General features: G+C 43.0%; 1 long non-coding RNA gene across 1 annotated transcript; it reads right to left on the bottom strand.

Moving 5' to 3' along the window:
• Positions 1–809: 809 nt before the first annotated feature.
• LOC138282529 (uncharacterized) lies at positions 810–24,150 on the bottom strand. Its single transcript, XR_011200966.1, has 3 exons — positions 23,854–24,150; positions 19,182–19,357; positions 810–3,442 (listed from the first exon to the last, which is right to left on the bottom strand). It is a non-coding gene; the product is annotated as an uncharacterized lncRNA (long non-coding RNA).
• Positions 24,151–25,090: the final 940 nt, after the last annotated feature.

Raw genomic sequence — 25,090 nt, 5'->3', positions numbered from 1 at the left:
CAGAAAGCCTTTTTTCCGATCAGAAAGCATGTCTTAATCCTGGAAATTCAGTCATAACTTAAATCTACGTCTGAAATAAGATGCAACTTTTCAAAGAAAAAACTTTCATGAATTGGCTGCAAGGTATTAACAGATATTGACATACAAAAATGCATATTCACTTTGGTTTTACGTTCTGAAAATACTTAGGGCCGTATTTATACTCCGTTTGCGCCGAATTTGCGTCGTTTTTTTCGACGCAAATTCGACGCTAAACTAACGCCAACTAACGCCATATTTATACTATGGCGTTAGAGGCGTATAGCGCCAAAGTTCCCGGAATGTGCGTCATTTTTTAGCGTGAACCCCTTCCTTGCGTTAATGATATGCAAGGGAGGCGTTCCCGTCTAAAAAATGACTCCCAGGCCTTTACGTGGTATTTATACTCCCGGGCAAAAGAGACGCCCGGGAGTGGGCGTGGCTAAAAACGGCGCATTTGCGCCGCTTTTTAACGCCTGGGTCAGGCATGGCGTTAAGGGACAAGTGGGCTCAAAATGAGCCCAGAGTGCCCTCCCCTGCCCCCAGGGACCCCCCCTGCCACCCTTGCCCACCCCAGGAGGACACCCAAGGACGGAGGGACCCATCCCATGGACATTAAGGTAAGTTCAGGTAAGTATTTTTTTTTTTTTTTTTGTGGCATAGGGGGGCCTGATTTGTGCCCCCCTACATGCCACTATGCCCAATGACCATGCCCAGGGGACAGAAGTCCCCTGGGCATGGCCATTGGGCAAGGGGGCATGACTCCTATCTTTACAATGATAGGAGTCATGTTGATGGGGGATGGGCGTCGAAAATAAATGGCGCAAGTCGGGTTACGATGATTTTTTCGACGTAACCTGACTTGCCCCATTTTAAGACGCCCATGCGCCATTTTTGCCCAACGCCGGCGCTGCCTGGTCTACGTGGTTTTTTTCCACGCACACCAGGCAGCGCCGGTCTGCTTGCGCCGGCTAACGCCATTCCATAAATACGGCGCCCGCATGGCGCTTCAGAATGGCGTTAGACGGCGCAAAATTTTTTGACGCTAAACTGCGTTAGCGCAGTTTAGCGTCAAAAAGTATAAATATGGGCCTTAATCTAGTTGTTCTCTAAATGTGTTTCCAGAACAGCCAATAATCCTTTTTAAAGTATTTTATTGCACGCATATCAAATGCAGAACCTTCGGGCTTACCCCTGGTCATGTTACAATGTCGTTAATTAGGAGGCCACCATGGCTACTTGTCGTGATTGTGAATTCCTCAATGCAGATTTGAGTATAAAGGTTGTTCCAGAGTTTAGCATCACTGAGATATTCCCACCAATTGGCAATAGTAAGGAATATACACACACATTTACAGAACATCCAGTGCCATCAAACAATGCAATCTAATACAACGTGGGAAGCTGCCAACATGGCACTGGTACACCTACACTCCTGTTTTACAAAAACAAATCCACTGAATCGTTTAGTGCTTTTAATTAAACTACCAACCTAATGATTTTATGTTCCTACTGATAGACATAATATTGCAGTAAAACCCATCTGGATAGAAGAGTGTGTGTAGAAACACAGAGTGTTACGCATGTAACACATCACCTGGGGCAGGGCGGATATTTCATTGCTGCCTTTGATCTGTGGTGGTGATTGCATGCAGATTTTGTTAATGAGTTTCCCAGAAGATTACAAGAGGTAGATATGTTTTTTTTAAAGAATTGATTTTGAACTTAAGCACTGTATGATGGTTTTCAGAAGCTTCCTTCTTCTTTTTATGGTATAATTGAATTAGCTGCAGCAGGCAGCTGAGCGCCAAATGAATAAGTCAGCTTTTCTCAAGGCAAATTTAAATTGATTACTGCAAGAAGGTATTGCCTGATGTCGTGACCTAAAGTCTTTCATTTAAATATGGATGAATGCAAATGATATGGTAATACTGATGCAGAAATACACCTAATTATTCACACATACTTTCAATACAAAATGGTACACATAAGAGCTGGAAGAAGCCCCAAAAATAACCATATGGGAATTCAGAAGTTGAATGTGCAATTAAAATGCCTTTTTGTTTTGTGTGTATATCTTGTCACATTTGCTGTGTGTTCAAATATAAATGCCACATGCCAGGCTATGTCTTCTGAAAAGTGCTGCTTATTTGTAAACTAGTATTCACTTTTATTTCTCTGACTACAAAATGACAGAATTGTGCCAAAAATCACCTAAGTGACAATCATGCTGGGGTACAGGAAGTGAGAGGAAAGTCTATAGGAAGCATTTTTTATAATCCACAAAACATTTAAAAACCTCTAAATGAATAACACACATATTTCAAAATATAACAGCAACTAGGAAAGCACAATTAATGCATATTTGTTTGTAATTCTGAGGTGTCATGGCAACAAAGCTTTTAATAGGATCAAAATAAATTAAGTCACTTTAATTTGTGAGATTCGACTGATAAATATTCACTGAAACCCAATTTCCACATATTATCATTTGTGCGCTATATAGTTTTACCAGCAACACTGCATGCCTATGCAAATTTAGTGGCAATTGCAACAGAAAAGGTGCTGTCTGTAAATGATGGTGTGCTGTCACACCATGCTTTAGTCATCTGTGTCAGTGCGCTCCAAAATGCATCGCTGGCTACTTACCACACTTGTAGCACTCTCCTGCTGAAGGGGCGTGGCACATTTACTACACTTGTGTTTTTTACGTGAAGCATCGATTTTTCACAATCCCTATAGCATTAGTTGTAGCACTCCCACTACAAAAAGTGTCCCAGCACCACTGCATAAGCAGCTCAAATGAAAGGGATGTAAAGATACCGCCTAAGAAAACAGATTTTTTGCACAAGGAATCACACAGAAATAAAAAGCAAAATGTGTCTTAGTTGTATCCAACGTAGGTTCGGGGTGGGCGGGGGGTTAGAATAACCACTAGGTGAATGACCTTCATTTAAATCCACTGCATGGATTTCTTAGCTGAATATCCTGAAATTTTCACATAGCGCTGACTCTCAAGCTACAGAATCTTTTCCATAAACTTTTTATTAAGATCCAAAAGTCAATCCACTGTGATAATACTTGGCTGATCAGTCAGAATACATTGCGTGCTTGCTTCTGGATGCGTTGATGCCTGAAGAGCCGCAGGGTTGTGACATCCCAACCAGCCTGCTTCCCCACTCCAGCAGACGAAACATTGTGCCGCATGCGTGATGTCACCTGCTCTTCCTGCTGTTGCAGATGGAATGTCTAGCCTTAGCTATTTAGTGTGAGGATGGCGTTTGATCAATTAAATACAAACACCATTGTCACACTCCACAGCCCTGGCAGCACAGAGGATAATGGCATGGTGCAGAGAATAATGAGTATTATTCCCAATCCAGTATTTACACTGTGCGGCAGATATCGAATTTACAGCCGTAACCTGTAATGAACAAACACAAAACAGAAAGATATCAGTTCTCCAGTGCTTGGAAAGCAGTGCCTTACAGAAACACAAATTCTTCTCTCCAGCTTATTTCCTGTCACTCCCCAGTGTTGTCACCTGCTTGCTGTTATAAACTGTTGTGTTATGTTATTTAGGTATAAGTGCTGGGGCACAGTGGTGTGTTGTAGTGCTCTTTGTCTGATTTCTGCATGACAACATTTATGGAACAAGCCATCGGGAGATGCAATTTCTGGGCAGTACGCAAAATCAATTTGCTCAATGGGAGAGAGGAAACGCGATGGAATGGAATGCTGGCTTGAGTAATTACCAGAGGTTAGAATCAACTTAAGTATTTCAATGCATTATGTTTTTGCAAGCGAGTTGCCCTATTTGGCATAAGTACGCCTCGACATGGATATTTAGCTTGCTATTCTCAGACGTTCAGGCCATTTGAGCGTGCTGGTGGTCTAAATCAGCAGTAATATGTATAATGCTGGCTGCCTCACTAGCGCTGCCGCTCGCTGTGCGTACAATAGTTGGACTGACACTTGTGTTTTGAGTTGGACGCGTAACTGAAGAGCCTCTTTATTTTCACTCCGGCCCCCGGAAACAGAATGCTGCTTCCGGGTGACCGGCACAACCACAGTGCGAGCCACTAGACCAGCATGCTCCATTACATCCCTCCCCAACTAGATTCAAACATTACCAACTGATAACGAACACACAAAGTCTGAGTCTCTGACTGGGAGGAGGATTAGGCCGAAGACTATATCTGTGCGGCTGGGAGCGCCCCCACTCTCCTGGGGATGCACCACTCACCATCGGCGTGACACCTGAGCACCCAGATCCCTCTCCTTCGCTCACCGGCCATTCCAGGGAGCAGCCGTTGGCCAACAGCACTTCGGTCAGTTACACAAATGTGGCCTTTCGAAACCACAAAATGTTTCTTGTCACTTTCTCACCTCCCTTCTACGCAGTCACCATGGTGCCAGGCACCTTTGTGACAATCCGGACACCAGGTTCGTAGGGCGTGCGGAACTTCCAGGCAGGGCACCTGTCCTGGACAACCACTCGATTGTCAACCCTGACCTCGCGCCAGGCAGCACTCAGAGTCCGGCTGGTACGTTCATTCACCGCTCTCCTCTTGGCCTGGGTCTGCTCCGGGTTGTAGGGCAAAGGCTGCCACTCTGGGTGAGTGGGGATAGAGTCTCCCAGGACTCCCGCCAACACGAAAGACCAGTGAGATTGGTTAGTAGTGCAGTGAGAGGTTCCCATGTACTCCCGCAGGAACTACCTCCGGGTCTGTGGTTTCCACTTCGGCGATACTAAACACTTTGAGTGCGCATAAAGCACGCAACCTCGTCTTTCACTTGTGGCCGCTGTGGCGTAATCCTTCTGTGACAGATGCCCAGGCCTTTCAGTAGCTCTTGGAACTCAATACCATGGAACGGAGGTCCATTGTCAGTTACCACCTCTTCTGGGAGACCGAACATTGCAAATATTGGGCCCTACTTTGGCGAATGATGTGGAATCAATTAACTCAACCATAGGATACTCGGAATAGCTGTCAAGGATAACTAGAGTTGTCCTCCTGTCCAGGAAACTTCAAAAATCCATGCCGATCTTGGATCACAGGGTGAGGCATCGTTCTTCGGTGATGACCAGCACAGGCACTTCAGGCGTGGTGGTCAGCTGGCAAGCCGGGCATTGTCTCAAACACTCATCCACTTCTGCTTCGAGGACAGGAAACCATTCCTTCTCCCTCATCCTTGCCATCATCTTTGCGGGTTCCTTGATGCCCTCCAGGTGCCAAAAGGATAACTTGTTGTGTAATGACGCAGGGATTACCAGCTGGTGCCCACTCAGAAGGAGCCCTTCAGGAGTCAGACTGAGTTCTTGCCTTACCCTCCACAACTTTACCAGCCAGTTGTGGTCATCCTTCGTCCCATGATGAGTTGTTTTCAGGAACTCCTGCCATGAGCCCTGCTCAAAGGCTTGTTTCATGCTCAACAAAGTGCTGTCTTCACTCATGGCCTCTGCAATGTCCTCCAGGCTCATCGTCTTAGGCCAACTGTGGTGGGCCAATGTCTGGACCTGCGCCTCGGTTATCTCTACATCTGGGTCATCGACGGGGGCTGGTTCCCCCGGGTACCGTGACAGAAAATCAGGAGGGTTCCTGGCGCTGGGTCAGTAGGCTAATTCCAGGCAATATTGCTGAAGTTGGATGGCCCATCGCTCTATCCAAGGGGGTGGGTGAGGTGCAGCTCTCTTGAACAACGGAACGAGGTGGTGGTGATTGGTGACCACCCTGAATGGTCTGCCCTCTAAGTACAGATGAAAATGGCCACACAGGGGGGGCCCATCTGCCTGGTTCAGTTTCTTGAGTCAACAAAGCGCCCAGTCCTACTGGGTTTGCATTTACCACTTGCTCCGTCTTCTTGGTAGGGTCGAAATAGGCCATGGTTATCTGGCACAAAAGGGCCTCTTTCAGCGCTTGAAACGTGTGATCTTCTCGATTACCCCACACCCAGGGGGCCTCGTCTTTCGTGAGGGCTCAGAGATGGTAGCTAGCTGCGGAATGAAACGCCCACAGTATGTCGCCATTCCTAGGAAGCTCCTCATGGCTGTCACCGTCCGCAGGGCGGGGCCTGTTTGATCGCAAGGGACTTCCTTGGGTCTACCTGAATGCCATTCTGGTTGAACACGTACCCCAAAAAATCTATGGACTTTTGTAAGAATGAACATTTCTTCTGGTGGAGGGTAAGCCCATGTTCAGATAGCTGCTTGAGAGCGGCTTACAAATGTTGGTGGTGCTCCTCTGCCATGGCAGAGTATTTCAGGATGTCATCCCTTACATTCATGACACCCGGCAACCCCGACACAGTTTGGCGTATGGCATCCTGGAACACCTCGGCAGCTGAGGATATGCCAAAGCTTAGTCTTTTATACCTCCTTAGCCCAAGGTGTGTTGCAAAGGTGGTTATATAGCTGCTTTCTTCAGCCAAGTTTATCTGGTGGTATCCTGCATTCAAGTCCAACTTCGAGAACCACTTGGATCCATTAAGATCAGCTATGATGTAATCTATGGTGGGAGTGATGTGCCTCTCCCGTCGGATTGCCGTGTTGGGGATCCACATATCGATGTAGAGCCAAATCTTGCTGAGTTGCTTTGGCTTTTCAGCCATCACCATCGGTGACACCCAGGGGGTTGGCCCAGACACCTTTTCAATGACCCCTTGTTCCTCAAGTTTTATTAGCTCTTGCTCCACCAGCGGTCGGAGATGAAATGGGACCTGCCGGTGTCTCAGAACGACCGGCTTCACCGTCTTGTCAAAATGAAAGTGAATTGGGGGTGCCTTCAGACATCCTAGTCCCATGAAGAGCTCCGGGAATTGCTTGAGTATCTTGTCTACCTGACAAGTCCGAATGCTTCTAGCGAATGACACAAGTCCCAACTCCTCTGCCGACTGGCTGCCTAGGAGTGTCTCAGCTTCTCTGTCCACGACATGGAACGTGGTGTGGATGGTTCTGCCTTTTGCAAGGACAGTCACAGATATGCGCCCTTTCAGAGGCAGGGGTGTGCCGCTTCCATACGTAAATATTTTTGTTTTCGAGGGCATCATCAGTGGGCGGGATGGAGGCGTCGATACTGTTGTATTCCCATAACGTTCACTGACCCTCCCGTGTCAATCAGAGCTTTGATTCTCGATCCCTCGACATCCACTATACAAGTTTGCTGTGGCGACATGTGCCTCTTCAGGTCACTGGTGAGCGAGACGAGGAGTGCTTCTTCTTCCTCTTCCTCCGACGAGGAGTCTTCCAGGGCAGTTTGGGGCGGTGGATAGCGGGCACCATGTGATGACGTGTCATCCCGGGATAGATGCTTGATTGCCCTGGTAGGTGCCCTTCGTCCTCTCGTTCCCCTCCCCCTCACGCTTCCTTTTCAGACTGCGGCGAATTGGTTCATTCTTCCGCAATTTAAGCAGGTTCTTCCTTGCACTGGGCACTCCCTGGTGCTGTGCTCTTCCCTTCCACTGTGGTTGCAGCACCCTTCTTGTCTGGCAGATGTGTACAGTGGCATCTTCTTCTTAGTTCGCTACATCTGTACGGCATCCACACGTTCTGTTTTCACAGTTGGCACTTTTTCCGGTGTTTGCATCATTGCCATGTCCATTTCAGCTGCCCTGGCTGCCGGTAAGTCATGAGACCATGCCACGATGAGTATCTCATCAAGGCCGATGTTTGGCTGTCTCAGTATCAGGACCCTGAGCGTCTTATTTTTGCATCCTTGTATGATCTCTGTGCCCTTATTTCCTTCAGTTGGTCATCTTCTGTGCAAGTGCTGGCCAGCTCCTGCAGCCGGGCACTGAACAAGTCAATCAACTCCCCCTCCCTTTGGCATGCTTGGCAATTGTTGAACCTTTCAAAATCAGGGTTCAGTTGCGGATCGAAATGTGCGTTCAGGGCCCTCACTGCTGCGTCATAGTCATCAATGTTGCCAGTGTTCGGGAGGTGTCAAAACAGTTTTTAGACTTCATTTACTGCAAAATGAAGGAGCAGGGACCTCTTAACGGCACCGTCCCTCTCCCGGGTGGTCACAAAATAGTTTTCCAGCCGACTAACCCATACCTTCCATCTGGGTGAGGATGTAGCTGGGTCTGCTAGCTCACTGAACGGCGGAAGTGCCCCCACCATAGAGTGCTGTGGTAGCGGATGAACAGCTGGCACTGGGTCCTCTGCCATGGCGATGTGCATGGCCGCCCTGTCCTCCCTTTTTCTCGGGCTGCTTCCCTCTGTTGGGCAACAATCGGGACAGTCTGCAATGTCACCCTTTGTGGTGGTGTCCTCTTTGACCATTTTGAGTGTCTGTGTTTTGTGGTCACGGACCTGTGCACATTCGTCATCCGCAGGCACTTAGCTGGCTCTCCCAATGCACCTGGATGGTTCAGAGTCTTTATCCCTCCTCATCTTATTTGTTATTATTATTATTTTTTTGGTCTCTCATCCTTTACTTCCTTTGCCTTGATTTCACCCTGTTATGTTTATTTCCTCTTTTTTTTTTTCGTCGGAGTCCTTCTCACTAGGGAGCTGCCCTCAGGATCCACATGGTCCTGTCCTTCTTCAGCTGGGTCTTCCGCCACACGGTGGCCTGCCAGAGCATGTCTGGCACTCCCACAGTGTGCACGCAGGATCGGAGCCCACTCTTCACCAGTGCTGGCCCCCCCACTAGCGCTGCCGCTCGCCGCGCGTACAATAATTGGCCTGACAATTGTGTTTTGAGTTGGGCGCGTAACTGAAGAGCCTCTTTATTTTTCACTCTGGCACCCAAAACAGAATGCTGCTTCCGGGTGACCGGCACAACCATAGTGTGAGCCACTAGACCCACACTCACCATTTCAATATGGTACATTATTTCAAGCTTTTGCACAAGACCTAATTTTGGTATAGACATATTTGATCCAGTGCTTAATTTGGAAATAAAAATGTGCTGGTGCCCAAAGCTGTCTCCTGAAACATGCGCCTGCTGCAAATGGATTTGCGAGCACGGAATACTGAGGTAGCATGATCCTGACGCCATCGCGGGACTCTTCAATCCATTTACAGCAAACTCCCTGCCCTCCCTTCAGCTCACTCTTGCACTTTTCTGCTTTCTACCTTTGTGACGCTTTTTCGTTTTTCTCTTCCTCCATCTTTCTCATATGTGTCTTTTGCTCACAGTAAATGTTTGAAGTACAAGGATGAGTGCCGGCCCTCAAAAATAAATGCAGTTGCCCAGCACCGGAAGACACCAACACAAATTATGCACTGATTTTATCCCTATCTCTACTGCCAGAACCTCATGTCAAAATGGTTCCCAGCATTCTGTGTTACAAGGGCTTAAACAGCTCCAAATTCTTGTGCCCACATATGAGTGAAACCTGCCTGAGTTTGCTTATTTTTCTGTTCAGAGTGATGAAATGGGTAGCTTGTGGTTAAGCACTTTGGGTTAGTGTGTAGTTTTAGAAACTGCTGCCAAGGATGATTTACATATGGTTGATACCTGGTTATGATGACACAGAAGGACTGAAAGCAACGCAATAGAGTTCTGTGTAAGGTACTTACATGCAGGAAATAATTCAGGCTTTTAATTTATTAATACTTTGATTTCTACGTGATTCACACTAAATGGTACAGGTATTCCTTGACCTGGTTCCTTCTTCACATTAATGATGAGGCCAAGTAAAGCCAAAAAAGGTCTGGGTTTACTTGTGTTCTCATATAGAGAGAATCTCAACACTAAGGTCAGACTGGGTTGTCTGTTTTGGGTGGTGTAGGACTGATTTGCATAATGTTGTCTTTGATTTGTAATACACAAACTCTGGAATCAAGTTCCTGAGTTTGCTGAGTCAAGGGGATACACTTTACTCGATTATGCAAAAATGTACCTGGGCTTGGTTTTGTTCCCTTAAAAGGGGAATTAACTTTGAGTTGGGACTGAACCTCCATTGGAGGCCAACTCTGGTTTGCAAAAGGTTGACTTTTCTGTGCAGTTGAATATGTCTGTACTAGCAACCAAAACAATTCTAATCAAACATAACAATGCAGACCCATATCTTTGGCTACCAACATCACCATCCACCCACACACACCATAATATATTCCATAACAGTAACTCACATCCAGATATAACTCTGAAAAGTATCCCAAATATGCAATTAATTGACTATTAAGATTCTCAAACACAATTGAGATCATCAGCTGTATACCACACAAATGCATTCTCCAAGCAATGAACACGCATGGCAACCAAGAAATATACAAGCAATTTCGTACAACCTTACAGTCTGATCCAGTTGAAACTCACAAACCATTAAAGTGACACAGTAACATGAACGAAACACAGTACTACTTAATTTAGTGAGCGTTCTATTCCACAAATTAGATCGGAACCATGACTGCAATATAACGATCTGTAAATACTTTCCTGGACAATAGAAAGCACTTTTATGGTGATTTATAACATTTCTGTGGATTTAAAGGTAGCAAGTCAAATGGTTTAAATGTTGCTCATCTGCTGAACCATATTGCTTGCATTTGCCCAGAAACATGCCAGGTCCAGGCATTAAACCTGGGCACTGCAAGGGGGCTGCCCATGATTATACTAATCCCTCTAGCGAGCATTGGAAATACTATGGGCATGAAGATCCTATAACCCTATTTCATATTCGCACTTTGGTCTCAGATAGAAAGTGTAAGTTTTGGACATATGCATCTGATGCTATTGTGAGAACAAAAAAATATTTAAAAATAAATACTTCCCTCTGCAAGTGGGATGGCAGCATGAAACACATCTGCCAATATAGGTAGGTTGTAAAGCAAGAGGTCAAGGGTAGTGTGACAATGAAACTAGAGTGCAATTCACACGTGTGGCAATTAGCACCAAAATTATGGAAATCTCCGTGAAACTTAAAACGTACTGTTGTCTTGTACTGAACACACTAGATATCATTATAAGGACTGCTAACACTAGCAGAGAAGGAAGGGTATCGCAAAAGTAGGTGGGAGAAAAAACTGTTTTGCAGTGAGAGTGTCCAACACCTTACAAGGTTTACACCACGTTTTGTGTACATTTAAATTTCACTATCTCTTGTGATTCAGTGCACTTTACTCCAGACCAAAATAGGAGTTTTATGAAAAGGTAAGCCTACTTCTTTACTCCTAATGAGTAGTATACTATCTTTGGTCTCATCTAAAGTCAGTTTGGCTGTATGATGTCAAGAGAACTTTTGTGTACAATACGAAGTTTATGTTGGCCCACTGTTTATCATTGGCTAGCTTTCTAGTCAATCTTACTTTCCTTATTTTTCATTCAAAGGCTTTCCTTCCTCTTCTTGTGTTTGTCCCACCCCTGGAGCATTATGGTTTTACAGTCTTTCTAATAGGATGTGTTGTATAATTACCCTGCTTACAATCAGGGAACTACTTTTCTTTTTCTTTCTTTACTCTGTGGGAGTGTATATATTTCTTCCTCTCTCTCCCTTTAAATGCCTGTTTTTTTATATTTTTGAACTCTTTCTGCTATGCTTGTTGCTTCCCCTCCACCTAACCCATTGCTCTTCTACTCCTTGCTTCTCTACCAGTTATTTCTGGCCATCCCCACCAGTTTTTCAGCTGCTATCCCAACCCTTTCCACTCTTCCATAATTTTTAATTCCTCAGAGGTATCTCTATTGTTCTGCCACCACTTCCTCCTCATTGCTTATTTTTGTCCTCTACCCAAGATCCTCACCAACGCTCCCCCACAACTGCTGCTTTCTCCCACTTCCTCCTCTGTTCTCATATCTCTTGGTGCTCTCCTACTATTTTTCATTCCTCTGCCAGTTCCTTAATTGCTCTGCCACCCCACCCTCTCTTACATTGCTTTTTGTCCCCTCCACTTATTCTGTTGCTCTTCTGCCCCTTGCCACTCTTCTATTTCTTTTTGTCACCCATTCCCCCTTCCTCTCTGTTTCTACCCAACAATTACCCGTTTGACTTTTTATTTTTTTCATAAACAAAAACATTATATTTGGCAGAGGGCTCAGAAGCTGCACCCTGACAGGTAGCTAAATTCTTTATTTTGTGCACCTGTGATCCCTTTTTTGTAATTTAATCTACCATTCAAAAATTTCCATCTGCTACCCTGTAATGCTACATCAACTTTGAACAAAACTAAAACAACCACTGGTTTGTTATAATATAAACACAGGCGGCATGGTCTTACAACACATGTACACTCATTGACGGCCATCTTGGAATGTTTTGCTTTCGGAAAACCTGTATAAAAATGGTCACCCATACATGTACGTGTATTGTTGCTCCATAGTGGCCGTCTTGGACAAAACATTTTGTTAAATGCACTGCTGTCCATTTTGAGTTTTTAATATTTATGTTTACCTATACCTTACAAAGCCAACAGCATGGCCCTAGCTTGGTGGTCAGTACTAATCGTTTTATCATCAAATTTTGTGGCATACATGCAAGATGATTACACTAGAACTGAATATCTAGGTTAGCATAGTGTATACACAACAAAACATTCTTATGGGATAATCAAGGCAGCATTTTGATTGTGATTGTGTTGTAGGGAACATAATGCTACCCGCAGGAGTGTTATGAATTGGATATGACCACTACATCAACATCACAGCAGTAATGGACCACTACAAGATGCCACTGTTTATTTATGACTTTATTTAGAAAGTACAGGCTTGTGACAGTAAGCTTCTCCATATTGCTAGTTATTTTTAAAGCCTAAAGTTTACAACTCAGGGATCACACCCTGGGTGGGCGGTGTCAAAGTTGATAACAAAAGAAGGCATTCCAATGTATTTTCACTGCTAGCTGCAATTATACTGATGGCCACTTGCAGCTGCCAACTGTATCATGTGAGGTAAGTAATGCAATTAAATTAAAGATAAGGTTTAATTAAAAATTAATTAACCAGTTTTAAAAATGTAACATATTTAACAATATATATTTAATAACATTTTAATGAAATTAAAAAAGGAATCTCAGCCGAGTCCTGCACAAGTATATTATCACCACTTACAAATCAGGGTTAATTACCTTAAACTATATTTATAAAAATGTAATAGCTCAGGTTAGGCTAAGGGATAAAATAAAGATTTTTTAATGTACTGCAATTGATTTTAAATAAATGAAGGTATAGAGCTTAGATTAATAATGATAAATTAATTACATTTAATTTTCATTAAAATATTTGAACACCAATCAACGAAAATATTGAACTTATATTAGGGTTACTATAAGTATAAATAATGAAAGTAATATATTTACAATTAATTAAGTTATTATTAGGCATAAGATAAGGACAATTAAGACATTAAATTGAATGTAATAAGTGGTGGAGTAGCATATGCTGGTTATATTGAAATTAACTTTCTGTTAGTACTCGTGCCTCTGTCAGTTTCATGCTCTTTGTAGCGGCGATAATGCAAAGAATTTGATTGACCGAAGCTCAAAGAAAAACATGTTTGAAAGTGTTGGATACTTGTTGGAGTTACACACTACTTGTACTAGTGATATGCATAATCCTGTTTGCAGTGATGCTATTGAAGTTAACTTAGTATGTAGCGAAGCAGTAAGTACTGAAAGCAGCATGCTAATGGTGCTATTAAGTATTTTCTGGAGGGGATTGCTAATGAAACATCTATCATGAAATATTGTCATGGTCAAAGTGTTTCTGTTTTAAAAACGTTCTGATTAGAAAACACTATTTCATTGCCTCACTTTCTTTACTGTTCTAAGTCTCATGTTACAATGTGAATAGATTTCAAACTTTTTTGCAAATGCTAGAAAATTCCCAGGAGCTGCTAAGAGAACAGCATAGCCTTTTCTTTTCTTTTCCTAAAATACCGCAACAGTGTCTTGTCAGGTGATGTTTTCTTTTAATATGAGTACATGTTTTTGCACACTTTCTATGTATTCTCTCTTTCTTAGGTCAAATCAATCACATTACCAACATCGTTAGCACCAAGTCTACATTTTTTTCATTCATTCATACATCTATCCTTCAATCCCCACCTTATTATTGTGCCCACGCAGGCACTCACATCATCCATTAATCCTCAAGGGTACTCTCTCATTAATCTGTCACTTTTTTACATGATGTTTATTATATGTTTTATGTAGGTCTGTGTGTTGTATGTGTACATGCATGCGTGTATGTCTTAAATGCACACGTCTATGTTCGGTCTATGTGTATGTGTTACATTTTCAGCTTTTATGTTGCTGATATTCCTATGGCCTGGATGTGCTGTCAGCTGCCTGGCATTGTTTTCCACAATTTTCTGAGCTTTCTCAATGAGAGGAGTCACAGTAGTCAAGTATCTATCATTAAGGTTTGTGTTTACAGAGATCTATTCATTTCAATGCTTATTAGAACATTGGAATGTTGGGAGCTCGATTGAAAACAGTGAAGTGCTCTGGTCTTCTACTGGCCGGTAGAAACCTAGAGCTCCAACATTCCAATGTTTTTGTTCACAGCTGTTGCTGTGAACAAAGGCCTTACGGAGCCCGATGGGATTTCAATCCCCTCTGGCTCCCTGCGGCCTTTGTTTTATTAGAACATTCTGCCTGCTAGTGGCCAAATGTTCTAATAGCTTTATAGCCCTCCGTATGTGGCCTGTACTGGCATTAACACTTTTTATGGTCGGACGGCCGGGAGTATTCCAAAGCTGCAGTGCTAATGTGTGTCAGCTCCCAGCTGTGGCACATATGGCACTGGAAATACCTCTGGTGTGGGTGCCAGAGGGATTTCCCTTACGCCAAAACAGCCTGGGGAGTTGGGGAATCGCTTCCCCAGCTCCAGAAGCTGTTTTGGGTTTTCAGTGAAATGACGCTCAGCACCCCTGGCTCACTGATGTAATTTGACTGAAAATGAAAGTGAGCTGATCGGATTGTTTCACTTTCACTGCCTCTGTGCTCAGAGGGCTATCTACCCGAGCCCTGAGGCAGATGGGAGGGATATCATTATAAAGGGGAGCATCTCCCCTTTCCAGTGACCCCCATCCATAGTGGATCCCGGCTTGGGGAATGCCACAGGAGGGGGAATCCCCAAGCAGGGATCCAACCACTTGACACCAAGGAATGGGGAGCAGCCCCTTCAGCAAGAGTTTTTGCTCCACTTTTTGCACATATTCAGTGGTGGGCAGATGAGGGCAATAATCCCCAATGTGCCCCACCCCCGATGGGGCAAAAAGCTCACTAGGAACCAAGGATTCGTTTTTTATATACTTCTAAGGATAGGGGCTTCCCAGAATGGGGACAGTAATGCTCCCACTCCACTGTGAAATCCGCACAGTCTTTCTGCCCCCCGAGGGTGCAGAAAGCCCACTAGGCACCAGTTTTTTTTTCATCTAGGGGTGGGGGGGCCCCAGTCCTCACCCCCCCAAAAAAAAATGACCTGAAGGGGGAAACAGCCTTTCTGCCCCCAGCAGACTAAAGCATCTAATCCTACTGGCAAGAGGACATTTTACTCTTTTGGGTTTTGATTTTACATATGGGTCCAGAGAGATTGACTAATTCCCAATATTGTCCCACTTGAAATCGTGAGCGGCTGCACTTTTTGAACTTGGGTACGCTGCCACCTGAAAAAACCTACCAGACCCAGACACTTCTAAAAACTAAACATCATGGGGAGTCCAGGGTGGTGCGCTTCATATGCACCCCACACATTTTCTTGCCAATAATGCACTGCAAACCTCCAACTTTGCCTGAAATCATGCATTTTCCCTACATTTCTGTGATAGAAACTATTAGAATCCGCAGGAATGTACAAAAATCCTATCTCCCAGCATTGCCCCATCTGTACTGATAAAAACTCTGCCCCACTTTTGTGGGTGTCCAAAGCAGAGTCAGCCTAAAAATATCTGGAAGAAAACTGTCCTTTTGGACCAGCTTTGGTTGCCTCTCAATTTCTACGTTTTTAGCCCTTCCCTGTCGCAGGCACTTGGTCCACCTACACAAGTGAGGCACCATTTTTATCAGGAGACCAAGGCGAATGCTGGGTGGTAGGAAATTTGTGTCGGCGCAGTGATCCCACACAGCAATGTGAGGAAAATGTGACTTTTTAGCAAAATTTTAAGTTTGCAAGGGATTCTGGGTAAGAAAATGTTGGGGGAACCATTCAAGCCACACCTCCCTGGACTTCCCTGGTTGCCTAGTTTTCAGAAAAGTCTGGGTATGGTAGGTTTCCCTAGGTAACCGCCGAGCCCGGGATCTCCTTGCAAAAATAGGTTGCTTTGTGATAGATAATTTTGATGTGTCCACAATATATTTTGGGCCCTTCCCTGTCGCAGGCACTTGGCTCACTTGGGGTGAGGTAGCATTTCTATGAGAGACCTGGGGGAACGCTGGGTGATAAGAAATGTGTGGCTCCCCTCACATTCTAGAGCTTTCCATCACAGACATGTGGGGATAATGTGTCTTTTAGACAAATGATGAGGTTTGCATGGCAGTCTGGGTAACAGAACTGATGAGAGCCACACAGGTTTGCTAGGTTTCCCTAGGTGCTGGCTGAAGCAGTGCCCAAAATCCACAGCTACCCACTTTGCAAAAAAACAGGTTTGTTTTGTTTTGAAAAATTTGATGTATCCATGTTGCGTTTTGGGCCATTTCATGTCGCGGGCACTAGGCCTACCCATACATGTGAGTACCATTTTCATTAGAAGACTTAGGCGAATCCTAGGTGGGGTGAAGTGCAGAGTCCAGAACTTTGCATCACAGAAACGTGAGGCGAATATATTTTTTGTTTAGTCCAAGTTTGTGGTTTGCAACGGATTCAGGGTAAAACAACCTGTTGAGAGCCACACAAGTAACCCCATCCTAGATTCCCCTTTGTGCCTAGTTTTCAAAAATGTATAGGCATGCTAGGTTTCCCTATGTGCCATTTGAGTAAGGCCCAAAAGCCACAGCTACCCACTTTTAAACAAACGGGTCCATTTTGCGTGGAAACATTTGATGTATCCACGTTGCGTTTTGGGCCGTTTACTGTCAGAGGCACTAGGCCTACCCACACAAGTGAGGTACTATTTTTAATCTAGAGACTTAGAGGAACAAAGAATAATACAACAAATGTTATTACCAATGGTCTTTCCCTGCATTTGTGTCACCCAAATGTAAGGCAGTGTGTAAGTCATTTTGAGAAATGCCTTCTAATTCACATGCTAGTATGGGTAACCTCTAATTCAGAGATATGCAAATAACCACTGCTTCCAAATTCTATATCTTGTGTCTATTTCGGAAATGCATAGCTTTCCTAGATACCTATTTTTCACTTTATATTTTACCAAATGAATTACTGTCTACCTAGTACACAATGAAAAACCATTGCAAAGTGCAGCTCAGTTATTGACTCTGGGTACCTAAGATTCTTGATGAATCTACAAGCCCTATATATTCCCGCAACCAGAAGGGTCCAGTGGACTAACAGTTTATTGCTTTCAAAAATCTGCCTTAGTTAGAAGTTATAGATGAAAGTGTAGGCACACATGGCTGTTTTTCTCAACCCAATTTCAATATTTTTTTATTTCAACTGTTACTTTCTTTGGGAAAACCTTGAAGGATCAATACAAATAACCCTGGCTATATTTAGAATTGTGTCTATTTTTCTGAAATTTATAGCTTTCTGGGATCCAACATTGGTTTCATATGCATTTCTACCACTAACTGGAAGAAGGTTGAAAGCACAAAAAATAGGAAACATGGGCTATGTCCAAGGAAAATGCCAAAACTGTTGAAAAAAATGGTTTTCCTATTTAAATCTGCCTGTTCCTAAAAGCTGAGAAGATGGTAGTTTTATCACTGCAAACTCTTCATTGATGTCATTTGCAGGAAAAAACTTTCGTCTGCAGCACTTTTCCCCCATTTCCATCCCCCCCAAAACTCAAATGTAGCTGTATTTTGGAAAAATGTTCAGTATCCTCGAGTGGAATGCACAACCCCTGGGTACCTTTAGAACCCCCAGGGTTTTGGAAAAAAAGGACACAACTTTGGCATGGATACCTTATGTGGATACAAAAAGTATGGGGGCCTAAGTGCAAACTACCCCAAATAACCAATAAAGGGGGGAAGGGGTGGAGGCCTGACAGCAAAAGGGTTAAAGTCCTGCTTCTTTGCTTAAGTCCCTCGCCTTCGGCTTCAGCCTTTATTGCTTGAGCGGACTTTTAATTTTAATGGTCAGTATAGCCCGCTATGGCTATAGTGGTAGCTTGTATTGGTTTATAATGGGGCTAATGTGTGGCCCCAGTGTGCATGAGTGTGTGCAATCCTTGCAATGCACATTTTGTGCTTGAAGATGGAAGCCAAATTATTATGCTGTACCTCTCATTCTATGACCATTAATGGGCGCCCAGTGTGTTGTAGCCTTTGGAGGGCTGTGTGGTTAGAGGGCATTCTGTTGCCACCTATGCAGTTCTGGGGCTTTGATATGTACATGAATGGACGGGTGAAGTATCCAACTGTAGTTTTGGATCTGTGAGCGTATTTATGCTTGAGGGTTTTGTTGCACTGCTGAGAGTTACCTTGCCAAGTAAATGGCTTTGGTATGTTCACGAAACACAGACCAGTTCCTCTCTAAGATGGTTATTGCTTGCAGACCAACATAATTCAAATAATACCTCACAGGCTTACATCTTTAAGTCATGTATAATAATGAAATACCAGAATCCCTCAAACAATCAGAGATCATCTTCACTCTGAATTATCTAAAAAAAACACAGACTGACATTACTAAACCATAATAAAAAAGAAGAAACACTTGTGCATTGTAAATAACAGGCTGCTGGTTCAATAGTAGTAGAGCCTACATCTGCTTCTATCTACCTTTTCTCTGTGCAAAGAGATGACTATATATGTGTGGTCTGTGTGTGCATCTGTGGAAATGGGTCAAGTACTTCTTGTTCATGGTTACTTGTATCTATGTTACTGTGTGCATGGGTGTCTATATGTGCCCATGTGTTCCTGTGTAATGCTATAATGAAAATTACAAATATACTGCCTTCGTCAATGCTTGATGTGATGAGGTATTTTGATATCTTGCTAATACATCATATGTCCATGCTATTAAGTGTATGCATGTTTCCATTCTAGGCTATTCATCTGATGTTGGAGTGTCTGGAAGCATGAGACCAAGTTCTCGAGAACAAGTAGACACTGACTCTTTTTTATGGAAAGAGGTAGCAGAAGTCACATACCTTCCAAAAGGCCTTTCCAACCATAACTTTTAGAAAATGAACCATCTTGGACGTTGATGTGGACAGAGCAGAGATTATTTGCTTTGATCTCTCTTCAGTCGTCGTCACAGGAGCTTGGTGTATCAAATAACCATCAGAGACATTTGTCTAGTCCAATGTGAAATATGCCACTGAAACTGGAAATTGAGAATTAGTTACTAAACTTAATTAGTTGTAACATCAATTTTGTAAATCAAGAGATTCTCTGTTTAAAATGTGCTGTTTCCACAAATATCAGTCTGCACCTCATCATCGTAATTACAATGGAGCCATAACGCAGTGGTTACCTTACACCCAGGATTTTCCTAAATTCAATACTTTTGGGGGGCTCACAAACCTTCTTCAAGCTTTCCACCAATATCTATGAAGATTATTCATTTTTATGCATGGGCCTAAACCTAAATTTGAAGAGTTTTTAGTTAGAAATGACTGTTGATTTATGGTTATGGCAAAAGTGCAGATTCGCCTTAAACTTCTTTCTCCTTTTCTTTTTCCTGGATGAGAAAATACTGTATCTACATACTTAAAATATCAAAAAACTAGGAACATATTCATACTCAATGTGCACACTTACACCATCTTCACTGGAACTAAGAGTGTGATTATAAATCAGGAGGAATTCGGCCTGCCATACCTCCCTGCCATGCGTGTCCATAAAGGGCACTCCCTGGATTTACGTACAGCCTGGTGCACAGGCTCACAGTGCAGCGTAACCCTACGGCTGACGTGGTGTTATGCTGCCTGTACTAGTATGGCTGCGGCCCCTGCCGAAAACAGTCCGGGGTGCTCCTCCTCCCCAAAAAACTTTCTGTGGACGCCCATGCCCCCAGCCTAGAGTTACACACACCTGGTGCATTGATAACTCCTGGGAAAAGGCAACAATAGGCCCAGTTTGGAGATTTTGAGGACAATCATGCAGGAATCTGTTTTTAGCACCACATTTCTGAATGATTTTCTGCTGTGTTACACCCAGAACTCCCAACTGCTTCCAGCAGCCGAGATCTCTGTGTGAAAGATGACAAATTGTGATCAATATGTCAAGGAAGTCTTTGTTATAGTCCTACTTTGGTTGATATCACTTAATAAAATGCAGTATCAAGTATTGCATAATGTTTAATTTGCCATTAGATTTCCTTCATGCATACAAGAAGTGGACGAAAAAAAGGTAAAGAGAGTGTTCTATATAATCCATAGTCCTGCTTTTGTTTCCAAGTGAAACAGAGATCAGAAAGCATCATTGTTGTTGTACATGTGTTTCTATGGCATAGAATAAATTAAAGACTTCCCTGCCATTCACTTAAAAAGGGAAGAAAACACCCAGTCACGACAGCATGGATGGGATATTGTTATGGGAACTTAAATAAAATTTACAAAAATTAAGCTCCACAGCAGCGAGGAAAAGCTTCTCGGAACTGAAACTTTAAAATATACTCAGGCCTCATAGCAATGAGGAGAAACCACCAGGTGCTAAAAGTTTTAACAATACTCAGCCCTAGTGTCAATGAAGAGGAGCTAGCCGTAAATGGAAAAAATAGACATAAGAAAAAAAGGTAGCCGTATTTGGATGAGGACTGAAATATCAATGACAATAAATCAAAGGTTGGATTAGAGGAAAAAAACAAAAAAATATTGCATGGCCTAAACACTGAAATATGAAGATTGAGTGTAGTTTTGAGATGTAAAATATCACCACAAATATTACAATGCAAGGTAGGAGGATACAATCAAACGCAGACAGTGACAAGTACTGCTCTGGGGTGAATCCAAGCCTATTCTATGCATATTTTAACATGTTGGTAACAGTATGTTTTGCAGATACCAGCACTGTCAAGCCAGACCTAAGTACGATGAGGAAAAAGTAGATAAGGTGGACAGACTAGGACGAAAACAGAGAAGGAAAAGGAAGAAGAATATAAATAAATATTTGGGGAAGCGTGCGTTTTCCTCTAGATGTATAAACAGAAGCAGACAAATCTATTTTGGAGAAAAAAATATTAGTCAGGTTGATGTAGTCAAGGTTCAAAATGCGATTAAACTTCAAAGTTTGTCAGAATTGATTGCTCAGGTCGGGTTTGTCTGGATAGAAAACCGGGACATACATTTTTATACACATCTCATAGATCTCTAACAAGCATATGTCTAACTCAAATCTCACAACTAGGGGAAACTTCATCTAGCAATTAGAAATGATTTGTAAGGTATTTTTTGGTTTTTGGACAAGTACGGAACTACCATGGAACTCAAGGTAATCAAAGTTCGTTCTTGAGGTCGTTATTATTTCCTCCATGGCGCCTAGTGCTTTTATAGTGCCTTTGTATGGTTAAATGTGCAAAAACCATATGATGCTAGCAGATCCAGTGGAAAACTTTTCCCGCTAGTCAACTGGAATTTCCATCTTGGTCCTAAAACCTTTCTAGCCATCCGTCTGTTCTTCTGCTCCATTTTAGTATTTGGCGCTCCTGGAGCCCATTATTTCTTATTATAGCATAGAATCATTGCAATCTGGAGGAAATTAAATTTTGTGCTTGTCAGTTGGTTGGTGCAAATGTTGTTTCTACGCTTGGAAGGCGTGTAAACACGTGAATATTGCTCTGTTCCACTGCAGAATATTTAATTTAAATGTGTCAGAGTGACATTTCATTAACACTAGCGCAATTTATGCAATAGCGCCCTAGATTTAAAATAATCAGGAAAACTGGAATAGGTAAGGAAGCAATCACGAGGTAGAGAAAGAATATCTAGAATGTGGGGCTCACTTGGCCAAAGAAATTAACAGTTACTCGGGGTTGATGAAAAATGGGACTGGCATTAGTGCAATGTATAAAATCAACAACTCTTGTGAAATCTCAACCAACAATTACGGCATTAGATGGTAGCAGAATTCACACCAGGAGTTCCACAACTCTCAGAGCGAGGGCCTGAGTGGTAAAAAGAGATTCTACGTATGTTAATTTAAAAAATGAAAAAAAAGTATAACAAGACCTGGGGAAAAAAATGCATCTCAGGCACCTCTCAAAGCCCTGCTCAACATCTGTGCATTTTGGGAATAATTAGGGGCTTGCTTCTTATTATGAAGTGTTCATAAAAACTTCACAAACTTTAAAAACTTCACTATTGTGGCATCGTTATTAAAAGTGGATGAAAAGGGCAGGATCGGGATAAAGAGGTTTGTGGTGGGAAAAACCCAGAAATCCCTCCTTACTTACCCCCAAGCAAAATTAGACGACATGACCAACTTTTGTAAAGTTCATGAACGGTAAAGGTTCTACTGTGCAGAGTTACACTGCCTGCTATGTAACGTGTTCTTCTGATGTGAGATTGACAGGTTATTTCCTGTAAAATAACCGGATTAAGTTAATTTAATAAAATGGATAGAAGGCATGCAAGTAAGCAGACCTATGAGGTTACCGTTAGCAATCATTTAGAGTTAGTGACGAAAAAATGGTATAGGATTGAAGAATTCTGAAAGACATAATTGTCTGGATGAGGGAAGCTCTTTAGGCTCTCAAACATCTTCGAATTCCCTAGTAAGATTAGTGGTAAAATATCACCAGATGTTAGGCGATAAGGTAGGAACTGGTTATCGCAAAACAACTTGGAAATCTACAGTCAATCTGATATGATAATCTGTAGCAGATATTACTAGAAGAGTCTACATTTTGACACTGTGGATCACCCTAATACCTTCCTTAATGAAGTTAGTGTATACGACATCATCTTTGCCTCAAATGAAACACTTCCAGCAAGTTAAAGAGATTAAATAAGAACATTATCTAAATATGATGTGGCTTTAAAATGATATTCATATATGCCATGGCACCAATTCAAAGCAAGAACCAATTTGCAGATACTAATCCCGCTTTTGTTGTATATATTTTTATAGCACACACTGAGGCTGAGCACTTAAAATGCATTTTTTGCATGTTCGGCTTTTTCATGAGGTTTATTTACCCTAGCACTCGGATTTTCAAACCTGTGGGTTGAGGGCCAATGGGATTCAGCAGACGGATAATAAGGGGCCAGATCAGTCATAAACAATAGTCATCAAATGGAGGGCAAGGGGACTCCGATCTGCCCTCTAGGGAACACTAATGTAAAATGGAGACACCAAAGAAGTACATATGGAGGTGACCATTGGTAGTTACTATAACATCCAAGGGCCATATGTACAAACACATTTTCCCATAGACACAGGATGGGCAAAACTGCTTGCTACATCTGGCCCCAATTCTCCTCTCACCACACTTGTGAGGCTTTAGCTGTCTCAGCGTATAGCGGTAGCTCTTGCTTGTCATACTGGATCAATGCAACACGACACACTTTTATACACAATATGGCTTCTTAGTTACACTAATCTAAACATGACATCAATCGGTCATGGGCAGCGCTGAGAAGTCATTTGATGAAGCGCTGTGCGCTATACAAATGCCTAAACACCTCCACCTACCATTAATGCAATCCCAACTTCCTTTCGTGGAACGATTATAAGTGCTAAATCATCTTTGCACGTTGTTGTAGTAAGCCGCTTTCTTATGCTGTTGCATTTCTAAGAATTAAAAGATGCAGCCGCCGTTATGTGACTTTTCTGTTTAGGCCCAGGCAGGTAAATAACTCTTAGGCCTGTAATACTCACAGTTTCAGACACATGCTGCGGTCTCCGCTTGGAGCCTCTCATGAAGGTCTCAACACGGTGGAAGGAGGGTTTATATCCTGGTGGAGGATGTGACGTGGCTGTGAACGGTTCTCGGCATCTCTCGCTCTGTTTCAGTCAGAATGAACGTGACGCACAACAGCACCACACGTCCACGCAGAACCTTCTGTCGTGGGTTGACCTTCCTCCTCTCCCTTTATGGGCTCCTGCGCTTTTTAAGTAAACAGTCCTTTCTCGTGCTGATACGTCACGCTGATTATCGATTTCCCGAGCATTGGCGCCCCGTCTACTGAGCTTCAGCCCCCGCTAGACAAACAATACTAAGCAAAAAAAAAAAAAAATGTAATTCCTATCTTTCTGTAGCACTTTGCATGTGTGTGGAGAGGCCTGTTGCAGCATCCTCTTTTCGGAATCTGTTAGAAGTTTACTTATTACTGTATGAAGACTGTTTTTTTGAAGAACATATAGGTAGTAACGAGTGTCCTTGTGTAAGTAAGAAAGAAAACTGATGTTAAACGAAGGTTAAAACATGTCTACCACCCGCACCCCTTCCCAACCATCTCATGCCCATGTAAACAATGCACATGTTCACATCACACAAGCACTTTCTCCTCTTCAATTTGTAGGGATGAAAGTCCAGACCATTTTTCTTTTGCCCCTTGATATTTCCCTAGATTGCTTTAGTTTTTTAGAGTGTATTTGGACACCTTAACCACAGGGACACTCAAACTGCACATCTTGTGCGTCTCAAGAACAATGCAGTGGTAACCTCTGACGATGGGGTTCATCTTTATGTCTCCAAACTTTGAAATCTCTAGGAGCCAGTCCCCTTCACATGATGCAGAAGATTAGGATGAGGGCAGCTAATTCTTCTTTATTGTTTTTGATGTACAGAGTGGCTCATTAACTGTGATTGACAGTGAGGTACTCTCGAACCACTTTGCTTTGTGGATATAAACTAGAGCTACTCTTCACCATATGGATCATCTTTTGCACTTAGATTCTTGTTGCTGTGTGGTGTATCGAAAGTATGAAACTGCAGACTCCCCACTCCCTTGTGGCTAGTGCAAAGCGCGAATGCTTTGTTGAAGCTGTGCCACTGACCTTGCATGTGTGGAAGTTCAATGTGAGCCCAAGAACACCAGAGATGCTAGGGAGAGCCTAAGGCCACTTCATGACTAACCATGTGACGGGAGGGAGGCCACTGAAGAAACAACCC

This window comes from Pleurodeles waltl, chromosome 1_1, assembly GCF_031143425.1.
Source record: "Pleurodeles waltl isolate 20211129_DDA chromosome 1_1, aPleWal1.hap1.20221129, whole genome shotgun sequence".
Taxonomy (NCBI): domain Eukaryota; kingdom Metazoa; phylum Chordata; class Amphibia; order Caudata; family Salamandridae; genus Pleurodeles; species Pleurodeles waltl.
The sequence above is the reverse complement of the archived record's forward strand: the minus strand, read 5'-3'. Positions and strand labels throughout refer to the sequence as shown.